Source organism: Falco rusticolus, chromosome 2 (genome assembly GCF_015220075.1).
Source record: "Falco rusticolus isolate bFalRus1 chromosome 2, bFalRus1.pri, whole genome shotgun sequence".
Taxonomy (NCBI): Eukaryota; Metazoa; Chordata; class Aves; order Falconiformes; family Falconidae; genus Falco; species Falco rusticolus.
The window spans coordinates 66,733,631-66,746,705 of record NC_051188.1 but is presented as its reverse complement, the minus strand read 5'-3'; the positions used below and the strand labels follow the sequence as shown (position 1 = coordinate 66,746,705).

General features: G+C 37.3%; 1 protein-coding gene across 1 annotated transcript in view; it reads left to right on the top strand.

Annotated features, from left to right (window-relative positions):
* LOC119143583 (pinopsin-like) overlaps positions 1-13,075 on the top strand; it is a 92,504-nt gene that overhangs the window by 30,403 nt on the left and 49,026 nt on the right. The gene's annotated exons all lie outside the window — the stretch shown is intronic.

The following is a 13,075-nucleotide window of genomic DNA, read 5'->3' as shown; positions in this document are numbered from 1 at the left end:
GTATTGTGAAGTTTGGATACTCTTAGGACAGTAGCAAAATGGTTTAATGATGGATAATGCGAAAGGAATGAGTGTATAGGTGTTCTCTAAGAAGCAGTTCTCTAAAATACTCAGATGAATTAACTAAAGGTGTTAAATTAACAAAGGGAAAAAAGGCAGTAAATCCCTGAGTAGAGACTTTCATACAGAATTAAAATGGACGTAGTTTACTTTTGATTAGTCATAAAGAATTAAGGTTGTGTGTTTCACATGATTTGTCAAAACTTTCAGAACATTTGAAGCCCAAGTGGGAAATCTTTTCCCGCTTGAGTACTGAGTGGGTCAGTAAAATCCTTTGATGAGTCACACATTAGTACTCCTCTTAATGCTATGCAGTAGTAATACAGAAAAAAATTTCCTTTGATTATAAACCATTAAAGTGAAATTGCAGATCATATCTGGTCCCTGGGCAGCAGTATTCTTTGCCATCACCTTGAAGAAAGGAGCAGGATCTTGGAACATGTGCTACTAATAATATGCAGAAGAAACAACTTAAACTTTTGTCTCTTCTTTCCTCCAGCCCTCACTGCTCTTCCTGACAACAGCCATCACCCACAACACACAAATACTTGTATGGCTGAAGTTTCTTTAGCATGTGCTTTTAGCTTCCAGTTCTACATGTAGGTGTGGTTTTTTATTCAACTTTTTTTTTTTTAATTCGGTTAGATTAAAAGTAATCTCACTGATCTGCTTGATGGGTCTCAAGAAGTTGTGGCAAATATGCTGAAGGAACAAATTATTATAGAAAAGATATGTGCAATCTATAGCCATTTTGTATTTAGACATAAAGACTGGGTCGACTAGGGGGAAAACTAGGTTGATTGATTTGATTTACTGCCCAGAGGAAAAAATGGGAGAAGGAATAGCATTTTCCACAGTTGTCTCTCCTCCATCCTCTGTATGCCTTCCAGAGTGATTAGGAAGCTTCTGGGGTGCTGAGGTTAGAGGTTCCTGGGAAATTACTTTGTAAACGGTCAAAATGAAAAAAAGCTGAACCTTGCCTTGCATGACCTGTTGGAGGACAGGTCTGAAGAAACAAAGGCTTGTTAAATGCAAAGGAACTGCAGTGAGGATTAAATCATATCTCCTCTCTAAAGTTGTTATGACTAAGGGTCACAACAGCTGCCTGAGCATTTCTGAAGTCTTGGAATAGCTAAACCTTAATTTTTTACACAAAACATCTAATGCTTGCCAGGTGTTTGTTAAATATTTCCTTGATAAGTTGTATTTCAGCAAAAAGAAATCAGAAAAATCATCAGTCCTCAACTTTCTGTGATGTATCAGAAACTGTTTCCAGTACTATAATCCTGAAATCTTGCACTTCATAAATTTCCTGTGACATATATACATAAATTTCCAAAGAATGTATCATGACACGGTTGCTGAAACACAGACTGTTTTCCCTTTGATCTGAGGTCCTGTAGCTATTCTGCAATAAACAGGTTTAATTATGAAATGCTAAAGTACGTAATGTTTCAAACTGAAGGAAGAGATGAGAAATACACAAATAAAAATACAGTAGCTCTTACATAAAACTACAAAAAGCAGGTAGGGTAATAAAAAAAAAGTTAAGAGAGGTTGCTACATCCACTGTAATGCTGTTAATTTCTCATGTGGGCAAAAAATTATCTTGCAATGTTCTGGCCTCATAGATTAAAGTCCTTCTGTGACCCTCTATGTAATGCATTAGAAGAAATGTGGGAGCATTGCAAACACAGTAAGTGCATCATCCCAGCTTCAGCTGCTTGGTAACATTTCTAAAATATGCATTTCATATTTTTGCAAGACATATAGAAGTTTTTATGTTAGAGCATTGTAGCGTTAATGGTATTGCAACCTGAGATCAAGAGTGCAGGAGTTATGCCATTATTAATAGCGCAATGTAAATTAATTGAGGTGAAAGAAATATCTTAAAAGATCTGAGATAGTTAATGCAAGAATTGGCACACTGCCTGCATTTTCCCTTTGCAGGGACAGTAATTATAGGTCTGCCTCTCTCTTTTTCTACTCTAAATTTACTCAGGTGCTGTAGCATTCTGTCACTCAAGGCATTAGTAGATCCTACGAGATCATCTGCAATCCGTGTAATAGTGAAAGACGCAAGGATTGCAGTAATACAGGTTTTATAAAAGACAATCTTTTCAAGGAGTTACAGGCCGATAGCATCCTGGTATGAATAATGTTAACAGCAAATGCCATTAAACAGTATTACAACGTGGCTGCACTATTATCTCAGAGCTCTTGCCATTTATCAAGCTCAAAGGCCCTTAGGAATTGCTCAAGTTATTTTCTTTAAAGGTATGGGGTTTTTTCCAGAATGGCTTTATTATCTGGAGAGTTGAGTGTGGTTCTGCAGATAGTCTTTGCTGCCATCCTTGTGCACCTCGCTCAGAGGAGGAAAATACTAACTCTGGATAGTGAGAGCATTTCAGAGATGCTAAGCAAAATAATGCTCAAAACAGAGAGCTGAAGAAAACAACTATGGTTTCAGAAGCTGTTAGGGAACTTGACAGTGCATCTGATTTTAAGACATAGAGAAACACAAATATTTTATTAGACTTTTCTTCCCCCTGAGTCCATATTTTCACTCATGCTGATCTCGTTTCCTATGTTTGAAACCTGTTCTTCTATTTCTGCAGATGCAGAAATTCAGGTTTTTGTTTAAGTTTTCCTGTAGAGGTGATGTGCCTGATACTTGTAAGTAGACAGGGGCAAAGTTTTCTCCCTCAAAAAATAGACACATACATTTCATTGATGCACATTCTAAAGAACAAGGGAAAGAAAGTGAGAATGGTTTATTTCTCCTAGTGCAGTTAGGTTTTGGGGTTTTTTTCCTAGTTTTTGGCTTATGATGCTTCTCTGTGACTCTATCATTGCATTCCCTCTGGAAAAATGTTCCTTATAAAGTCAGTGTCAGTTGTTTACACTTTGAAAAGTGAGCTCCCAAACGTGGAATTATAGAGATTAGCATTGTGATCACTGTAGTGCAGAAGGCACAATATGATTAAAATCCTCCACTGAGGGGCCCAGCGAACTCATATGAACCAGCCTAATGAAAATTAGTAAAAATTTTAAAAGAGATCTCTTCAGTCTGCATCTCCCATTTGCACACAGAAATCCTCCCCAAGGACAATAAAGGTCCCAGAATGTTGTTTCAAGAAAAGTTTTCAGATTGATTTTGTGGAGACACTCATCTTGGCTCAGCTCATTGCCAGTCTCCTTTCATCAAAAGCTGTGCCTGAACAAAGCTCAGCAACTATGTATGGAATGTAGCTAGGACATGGAAAACGATAAAAAAGACTGTAAGCAGAGCACAACAACTTAAACACGTAGTGTAATACACATCTGACCGTGCAATTCTTGCTCAGTGCCACAAATAGTGTGTTAAAAGTGGGCAAAGGGCCGGCCAGTGGTCACACTGTCTCGTATGGACTAGATGGACTTGTGACCCCTGACCTGATAGTACTACTTTGTAGGATTTTTTCTTTTCACTTGAGCACAGTGAGGAAAAATAAGAGATGAATAACATTTATTACACCCTTTCACATCATCACCCCAGTTCTACTTTTACTTTGTTTTTTGACAAAAAAAAAAAAAAAAAAAGTTCAAGGCAGATTCTAAGACTAGCCCATATGAGGCAGAAGTTGGCCTTACCAGTATGCCTTGTGCTCCACCCTTTGGTCCACCTCATAAACTGCTAGTTTAACTGGTAACCAAAATGTGGGTTCAGGTAATGGAATTACCTGACTATTTCCCTTTAGAGCAACTTTTGTTGTTTCTTCTGAAAAGTGCCACATGATTTCTGACTTCCATGTGTCACAGGAGAACCAGATCACCTTTTTTTATCCCATCCCCTAACCTTCCTGAGTCTTGTCACCTTGTAGGGGAATGGAAGCAGTAAAGGTTGCACTCTAGAGCTGCCTGGTCCTTTCTTACTTCTCTTCCAGACCTCAGAGTACCAAAATTAGTGGAGGTAAAAGGCTTCTGTCTCTTATTTAAGAAGTAATGCCCCAAAGAGTGAAACTGAGACTCAATTACCTGAAGAAACTAATTTTGAATTCTGCATGGTGAGATTTTGACTCTAGTATATTTTTTAAAGCGCTGGATATCAACAACAGTGGTGGTTTCAAAATCTCCTGTGCCCACAAAGAAAGTCTGAGAGAAAAAGGAAAGAGTAGATTTTTATGACTTCTGATTCCTTAATACTTTTTTATGTCTGTACTATTTTGTACAGTTAAAAGTATCTGTAAAAGCAATTATTGCATCATTGTTCATCAAAGTAGTCAGGAAAGCATTATAAAGTAGAAGGAACGCTTCTGTGACTGTTTCCAGTTCTCCAGCTCATTTGGAAATGATTGTAGGAAGACAAAACATTAGGGCAGAATGCTCAGCGATTTAAACTGAAATTAACATAATACAAAGAGTAGGATGGAAAAGTAATAATTTTTCCATCATCCCTTCATATGCTTCATATGTCTATTTATAGAGAAACTTGATTTTCAGAAACTTTATTTTTGATAGCACTGAAGTTATGACTTATGTTGAGAAAACCAATAAAGCAATTATGTACCATTAACTCTTATCTTCTAAAAGCCCTAAATAAAAACAGATTTGTAGTCATAGGCCTTATTTTAGAAGCAAAGCTCAAAATCTTTCCAGTTATTTAATGAAACAAAGAAGTCTTGTGAAATGTAATTCAGGTGCAGATGATGTAGACTTGATCCTTTGGTTCCTGTAGCTCATCCCGTTCAAATGTGATTAAGTACATTTGGGATTTGACTTAATTCCAAGTATTCTTGACCCTTAACTACATCAATGCTCAGTCAGACAGCTATACTCATTAGACAGCCATATCTCATTATTTTTTACTCTGTGTTCATAAATTTTATTTCTTGCATTTGGGTCTTCATGTATACTTTCTGTCCTAGCTTCTGGTGGTATAGAGGAAGAATGATAAATAACTTTGCCTTTCCTTTTTCAACCTTGCCATAAAGATATAATGATTACATATAAATCACAAGCAAAAAGAGATTTAATTTGCATATGAATAGATAGATGTCATATCGTCATGAGGATATTGGAACTTCATTGAAATAAGTCTCAAGTTAGGCTGAGAGAATTGGAATAAAACTTAGCAAAACGTAAAGAAAAGGGTCTGCTGGATTATCAAAATTTATAAAATAATTTAATCATATAGCCTATAGCTGGCTTCATCAACAAAAGCATCAAAACCAGTATTTCCAGATTTTCTGTACAGCCTTCAACTGGCACATAGCAATCAATATTCAACATCTGACTAGGAAGTTGTTTGACCTTTGCAAAATTCTGCACGTACAAGCTATTGCACAGCTAAACAAATCTGGCAACAGGGCATTTTTTAGATTCTGTGATGACAGGAACATCCTGTTATACCAACACTCAGGACATGCATTTTTATTGTTTGGTCTGGGATTTCGGTATAAGAATGAGCTTTAAATTATGAGAGCAATTGACATTCCTATACAATAGTATTTTTTCTCTGAGTTTCTAAATAATTTCTCAGGTTGGAAGGCAAAGCAGCTGAGGAGTGCAGAGAAGCACTGAAATCCATTAGGTTGCACATAGTATGTATCAGTGATCAGTTCTTTGAAGATCTGGTTATCCTCAAGTCTTCTTGGCTTCTGCCATGAAGAAATTTCTCAGAGTCCTGTAGGTGAGGTGATATCTAGGACAGCTATTTTGAAAATTATTAAAAAAAAGTCATAGAATACTTGAGAAAAAAAGGCAAAAAATCATTGCTCTTGCCTTTTCTTGAGGAGCTAATTAATTCTGTTGATTATGTAATTTGTTTAGAATCAGGTCACTATCTGTAAATCATCTTACATAAATATAAACATCTTTGCATATCAACTCTTCCTGTTTAAATTTTTTTCTGATCTTTGTGTAACCACTGCCATCTTTTGTAGACCATGAGTCCCATTGCTTCCTTTTTCTCTTTTACCCTGATGCCATTTTTTGCATACATAGATCTTATTTCTGTCAGTGGAGAGATTTTCACAGAATTTTTCCTTTGATGGCTTGAAAATGCTATGAATGTACATAGATCTTCCAGTGCTTCATACAGCTGATCCTACAATTCCTATTCTACAGAAGGAAAGCATGTGGTATTGAAAATTTGACTCTGAGAATTCAAGGCATTTTTAGCATCTATCTAGCTTAATTTTATTCTTTTTTCTACATTCCGTCTTTAGACAATAGAGAAAGAAAGTCACATCCAAGGAGGTTACTCTCAAAACAGGCAACTTTTATCAGCCAGGGACATGTAAGATGAGTCCCACTAAAAGAAGCAAATTGTGTAATAACAAAACAAGGAGACTCTTTGACCTTGAAAAGAGGATACAGTGTATTAGTCATTTATTTTTTTAAAAATAGTACATGTTTTCAGTGATTTTCAAAACAATGGTATGGTAGTTAAGTGATTATGCCATTATGTTGTTGTTACTTTGTGTCAGGTCGTAATATAAAATACAAGCAATACATAACTTTTGAAACAAAATCCATAGCATTTTGACATTGGATTTTGGCATTCATTGGATGAGGATTTTATGAATACTGGTTTTCACTTTCATAAAGAACAATTCTTAGATGTTAGCATTTCACATTTCAGACAGTTCTATTGTTACATTTCTGTTCAAGTATATTATAATGAAGCAAGCACTGAATATTCCTGTTAGCTGATTTTTTTAAATTTTTTTTTTTTTAATGGAAAGCCTGATGGAATAAAAAGTTGCTTTGATTAGCTCAGAGAAAGATTTACTAGCATGCTTAATTTTTAAAGACCTACCTTATTCTTGTATTCTTTCATAACTCTTAGGGCTTGCCCAGCAGGTGAACAGATTGCTATGTAGCTATCATGAAGACACTATTAATATAACATTGACTTTTGGGGTTCACTGCTTTCAACTGTAAAAAGATTTCAGTTTTGCTCGCTACATTAACACCAGCTTTTATTGAAAGAGTGTGTCTCAAGGGCATAAAATTCAGTGTTTTCTGTACCAATGAAGAAAAATGTGAAACCCAGAGAAATAAAGGAGACAGCTAACATTTTTTCCTTGTGTGTAACTGTGAGGCTTGTAAGTTCACTGTCTCAGCTTTTCAGAGAGTAAAAGTACGGTGAGTCAATCCAATGTAAAATACCTTTCAAAGTGTCTAGTGAGTTCAGCTGCTGTCAGATCTTGCATAGACACGTTGAACACACGGGTAACAGGTATGTTCACTTGGGGTCGTCCCCTGTATTTCTAGTTAAAAAGTGTCAACTGACTGTTGAAGCACATGTGACAAGATTAGTCTTCATTTCTTGAGGTCTGAGCATGCTGGAAGGGGAACAGGCGTGAGCAAAGATTATGATGTTCTTTCCCCTGTGCTTGCATAAGCATAAATCATTAGCTAATTGTTTGTATTTTGCAGAGAAACAGTGATACAATGTTGGCATAAATCAGGCACTGTACAAATTCATTGTAAATCAAGTTAATGGCTGGTCAGAAAATAGGATTTCATTGGGTTTGCCATTTTTCATTCTTTAGATAAACTAGGAAGGAAATAAGCCTGTCACAATCTTTAATAACAGGCTAATAGAAATTTAAGATCTGATGCGTTAATCCCTGGAGTCATTATGTCCATAAAGAACAGGCTGCAGCCTCACAACTCTTTCGGTTTACAGCAAATGGTGTACAGCAGGACTAAGCACTCACTTTGTCTCAGTTCAGGTGGTAGTTTAGTAAAGTTTTTTCCTGATAGGTAAAAGCATAAGATGTTTTGTTTTGCTCCCCAGTTATAAAACTGGAAAGGTTAAATGCAGGGTAAAGAATGTGGGGGTTTTTGTACTTATATTTCAGCATGGAGAACTGAGCCACACTTACTCACCCGTAGTTTAACTCCATTTCAGAGACTAACTTGTGACCTCAGGCACAATCCCTGGCAGAAGACTTGGAGCAAAATAAATTGTCCTACATGTAGCACTGCAGCATTGTCCCCCAGAGTAACACTTCTGAGGGTGTACCTGCAAAGGAACACTGCTGTGCAGTGAAGAAAGAACAAATATGCACTGCCCAAGAGCTTCCCTCGCTGGCAACTGTCATGCGCTTGGTATCACATTAACCGTGCCATGTGTGAGAGTCCTTATGCCGGTCCCCAGTCAGTGCACTCGTGTGTGTGTGTGTGTGTGCCAAAGCAGAGGGCTATCACTGCATGTAAACCATAATGTATATAGGGAAGCCTTCAGTCACAATCCAAAATGCAGTTCTGCTTTTTCCTGGTGGAGCAAAGAAGGTTAACAAGGATGTTTGCTCTGACTTTTCCCACCCTTATTCCACCTCCATGTTAGTCCCGTGTTACTTACAACTACAGGGTTTGCCCACAGACATTTGTAGTAGCTATTACCATTCATTGGTTCCTTGATTTTACCCCTCTTCCACTGCTGAAAATCCTGAGAGCTCAAGATACATTGCCTGAGGCAGTATATGTTGGCAGTAACAGAGGGAAAGAATTTTACCTGAGAACTTAGTCATGTAGTGAAGAACAATGGCATGCCAGTTTGACATGACAAATCGACATGGTACAGCGATATGAAATGGATGTGAATGATGATTATACACTTACAGAATGAAAAGCAAAAGCACCTAAAAGAAGAAAGGTGAATATGTAAAGTTTTGATCAAACATTTTTTCAAAATTCTAATCCATTATTTCATTAGTTTCTAATACTACCAGCTAGGTAGGATTTTTTTGCTAACTCGAATAACTTTCACAACTGCATAGGAACCTATGCATAAAGACAGATTCAAGGTTTATGGCTGGAGGAATGCAACTGAACTGTCAGGCTTTTTTAATCTTCATAATAAAATCTATTAAACTATATAAAGTTATGAGATTGATCATTCTTTTCGGCCACAATTAAAAGAAGGTAAAATTTAGATTCCCTGGCTACTTGGCACTAAAGCTGTTTCATCCACAAACAAAAGGTGAAAAAGGCCAGTTCATCTCTGTCTTACATCTCCAATGTTTTCTCATCCTATAGCTTCAGCTTAACCTGACTAAAGCTAAGGTGGCCTAACCTGTCCGTAATAGATACTTATTTTGTTCAACTACTACTCATATTCTTATATTTTTATCACCTACCATCCGGGTTTTTTTGTGGTGAACATTATACCCTGCTAAGACTTAAACTTAAATGGTACGTGCACGCTTCTTCTATGAAACCTACCTTTATTTTCAGTGGAGGCAAACCCAGGTGTAATAGAAATATAACAGATTAAATGAGAATAAGTACAAAATTTTGGTAGTGATGTGAGGTTATGTTGTCTTCACAGTTTATACTTCAATACTTAACATTTATGTGAAGTGGGCAGGTCGCTCTTTCAGATCATACACACTCTAGAAGCTGAACAAGTTTCTTTTTGTACTTGTGTGGGCTCCATATGCAGGAGCATGCATGCAGGTAGCCAAGGAAGGTTCCTGACTGTGTAGAAATGTGTCAACATTGCCCTGAATAAAATAGCTCTGTGAGGTAACTAGGCACCAAAAGCCCAGGCATTTTAGATCTCTGTAAGGCATATTGTCAAGGAACAAGAGAAGCCAGGGAAACTTGGGTACCACCAGAAATGTCTCAATTTGCGTGTTCCCACAGGATGTTTTCATTTTTGTGAATCAGTTTCCCAGCACAAAAATGTCACACTAGGAATAATTTTGACCTTAACTGATCTGTAATTTGGCTCTTTTCAAATGAAACACTTCTGTTGTTGCAGAGCAGCCAGCTTATAAAATGCCAAGAGGGTTTCTGTGGTTCTACCTAAACCTTTTTCCACCTTCTCCTTCTTCACCACCTTGTTCAGTATGCATGACATGATACAGTAATAAATGTGCAGCTCTCACATTCATGTAATAGTTCATGGCCCTTGGGGATTAACAAAGGTAGAGGTGCAAATACTGGTATTCAGCTTTCTGAGATCAGTATGACAAAGTGTTGGAAAGTCACACTAATTTTGATGTTCTAATTATGCATTCTGTTATGTTCATACAGTCAATCCAAATCAGTATTGTTACAGTGTGGTTTATTTTGGGTTTTTTTGGTCTAGACTTTTTTCCTTTGTTATTGAAATAAACAGCCAGGGTATTTTACGGAATTCTTCCCTTTTACTAAATCATCACTGCTTTGCACACTACTTGGCTCTGTCTCGTGGTGAGTCAGTAGAAATGAGCTTCTGTGTTCTGTAGTAGATTAAAACTGCAGTCATACTTGAATTTACAAGTATCTTACTATGCATCTGGCTCTTAGTTATTTCAGCGGGCCTGATGGTAAAGTGAGGGCCACTGTGACAAGTGAAAAATGATGGCAGAAATACCACCAATAATATTTTAAAGACAGAGACTTATATTTCAGGCAGCATTTTGTTATTCTGAGTCAATGAAAATTAATTGGAAATACTCTGAGTGCCTTTAATTACTAGCCTTGATAGAATGTAATCCTACAGGACTCAATACCTTGTGTAACTCAGTTGGATTATACACTGAGGCAATCAGCTGGCTGAAATTTTTTGTTTGTTTGTTTTTTTTTGCACATATGGCAAGGGGATAAGGTGGGAAGTGGAGTGGGAGGAACGGAGTGGTGCCACTGCCTTGACAGCAGCAAAGCCTCCAAGCAGCTTGTGCGGGTCGGGCAGCTGCACCTGGGCAGGTCTGGGGCGAACACACTGTGCCCCGACAGAGAGCCGCTTCCAGCAGGATGAGAACCACCCTCAGAAATACCTAGAGTAGAGGCTTTTTTTTTTTTTTTAATTAGGTACTAACATATGGCTCTTCAAAACATTTGGTCCTGCTGAAAGAAAAAAAATACTGTTCAGGCACTTTCCAGTTTGCACCTGATACTTGTTTTACTGGGAGCCTCCTTTGCTGAAGGAGAATCTGTCCGAACCTTCCCAAGAGAAATAATACCAGTCTATCCCACCACACACAGAGTTTTACATCTCTTATCAGGTATGTGTTTCATCTGAATTTCTCTTCCCTAGTAATGTGGTTGTCAGATGAACTCTTCAGCTGTTTAATCGTAAGATCTTCATAACTCAATATCCCTCTGGACATGAGGATATGAGAGAAAAAAATGTGATTGTATCTTTTTAACAGCCCAGGTTTCCTTCAGAGAAATAGGCATAAGGTTTATTACTCTATTTCTCAAGTTATTTTTAAGAAAATTGTGCCTAATCTGTTGACGCTTTAACTTCTCTGTTTCATACAGTTTTCATTGTAACTGAACCACTGTCCCCTTTGTGGCCTTAATTCATTCTTCCTTGTTATTAAAGATATAAAGCTGAAAAGAATGAACATTCACTGTTAGTTTTTAAGATTTAGAGGTCTGAGGCTTCATTTTCCTGTTTGTTAAGCATCAAAACGTCTGCACTGTATGCATCTTAAAACAACAGTCTCTAGACTTGAGGTAGAGTCATCTGAGTTTACAGTGAATGGGTGATTATTTGACTTTTAGCAGTACAACTGACCTGCTAAACTGCTAGCTTAATCACAGCTGAGTATGTGCTGGGGCTGCCTTTGGGGTCTATTCCAGGCCTGAAGTATTGAAGTGTGGTAATCTAAATCCAAATGGGAGATCTCTCTGCTAAGAAGCTTCTCAGCTAATAAAAGGCACATAAGGTGTTTACTAAGGGAATCTGTAATACTGGACTGTTTTGTTTCTAGTCACATAGGAGGCAGAAGAGGCACAATATTGCAGTGTTTGAGAAAGCCATAACATCCATTTTATCTGGTAATGTAACACTTTGCCTAAAACTGCCCCAAACATGTGGAAAGAGAAATTTCCATTTAGCTGAGATCTTGTCACTTATATCTTATATATCACCTATTAAAGATGAGATATAAACAAAGTGTGAATAAAACCAAGTTATAGCATATATAAAACCAAATTATATTTCAGCAGAGAAGTAGAAGAAAAATAAATCCATAAAAATTCTGAGCATAAATTAAAAAGAAAAAAATTAGGCAAACAATTCTGTGATGGAGGTTTCCCTACCTAGCAAACACTGAAGTATATGCATTTTTTTATTCCTATTAGTAATCCCTTTGAAAACGCTTAAAGGTTGGTTATGTCTATAAAACACTGCATACAAGCCATTGGCTTGCACAGAAAATAGAATGAGCGCTGCCACTAGTTTCTGATAGCAGCTATTGTCAGTGAAACACCAGTAGCACTCTGCTCTCGTGCCTTTGGTAGGAGCTGAGCCTTTAAAAACACTTATCACTGGGGAAGTTTAGTAATTCACCTGGGTATTGCTTTCTAGTTTCTCTGTTGGCATAGCTTGAAAGCGCTCACTAAAAGCCTTTAAAGGCCTTACCTGATACTTTTCTCTCTCGCTTGCTGAGCAAGGTCAGTTTATCAGTTCAGTTTAAATGTCAAGCTGAAAGAACTGACTTTCACATCGTTTCAGCCTGGCCTTTCTGCATCAGTCTTTGAGCTCTTTATGAAGAAAATTTGTAACTGTGGTTAGCAATCTGGCCTTGGCCTTTTATTAATTGCACACTACTCTTGGGAGCCTTTTCTTTCTGCATGTTTTCTTTCACTATTCAGCAGTGAAAAAGCTCTTCTACTCTGCTACTGCTTCTGCATTCCAGGATGGTCAAGGCTTAGTAGGTGTTACTCATGTCAGCCTGGCACATTTTGGATTTTCTTGATATAAAACTAAATGGATTTGCTTTGAGCTCCATTGCTTGCTGAGTAAGTTCAGGTTGTTAATTCAGTCTAAATGTCAAGTTAAAAGAAATACAATTCCAGCCTGCTGAATCATCTTGTTAACTCAGTATTCTTTTTAGTTTGACCTTTCCTTAGGGAGGTGCAGGTATTGCTCGATTAGTTTCAGTCTTTCCAGAAGAATGGTGGAATTTTATAAGACTACGTCATCCTTTTCCCTCTGAAGTGATAAAATTCATACTGAACCGGCTTTATACTGGCTCTGACTATATCCATCCCTACTTAGACTATATCCATCCCTACTTAC